Consider the following 275-nt stretch of genomic DNA (forward strand, 5'->3'; position numbering starts at 1 on the left):
TTACGACAACGCACGCAATCACCCCCTCCCCCCACCCGCTGTCACGCGAGCACCCCCTCCCTCCTGCCGTGGCGTCCCGCGAGGCGCCGCGCAGAAGGTGCAGATGTCCCTCCCCCGAAATCCTGCGTCGAATAAATGATCGGATAAAGCAGGCACGTCAGCCCTCGCTGCCGCGCACTGATTGGATAATGGATAATGGGCGGGGCAGACAGCGGCAGCCACGTGGCGCTGATCCACTTTATCCAGCTGAGGACGGAAGCGACCTCGCCGATGCC

At 64.0% G+C, this 275-nt stretch overlaps 1 protein-coding gene across 2 annotated transcripts in view; it reads right to left on the reverse strand.

Moving 5' to 3' along the window:
• Nucleotides 1-275, reverse strand: part of LOC119587695 — a 14,299-nt gene that overhangs the window by 13,136 nt on the left and 888 nt on the right. The gene's annotated exons all lie outside the window — the stretch shown is intronic.

Source organism: Penaeus monodon, chromosome 23 (assembly GCF_015228065.2).
Source record: "Penaeus monodon isolate SGIC_2016 chromosome 23, NSTDA_Pmon_1, whole genome shotgun sequence".
Lineage (NCBI taxonomy): Eukaryota > Metazoa > Arthropoda > Malacostraca > Decapoda > Penaeidae > Penaeus > Penaeus monodon.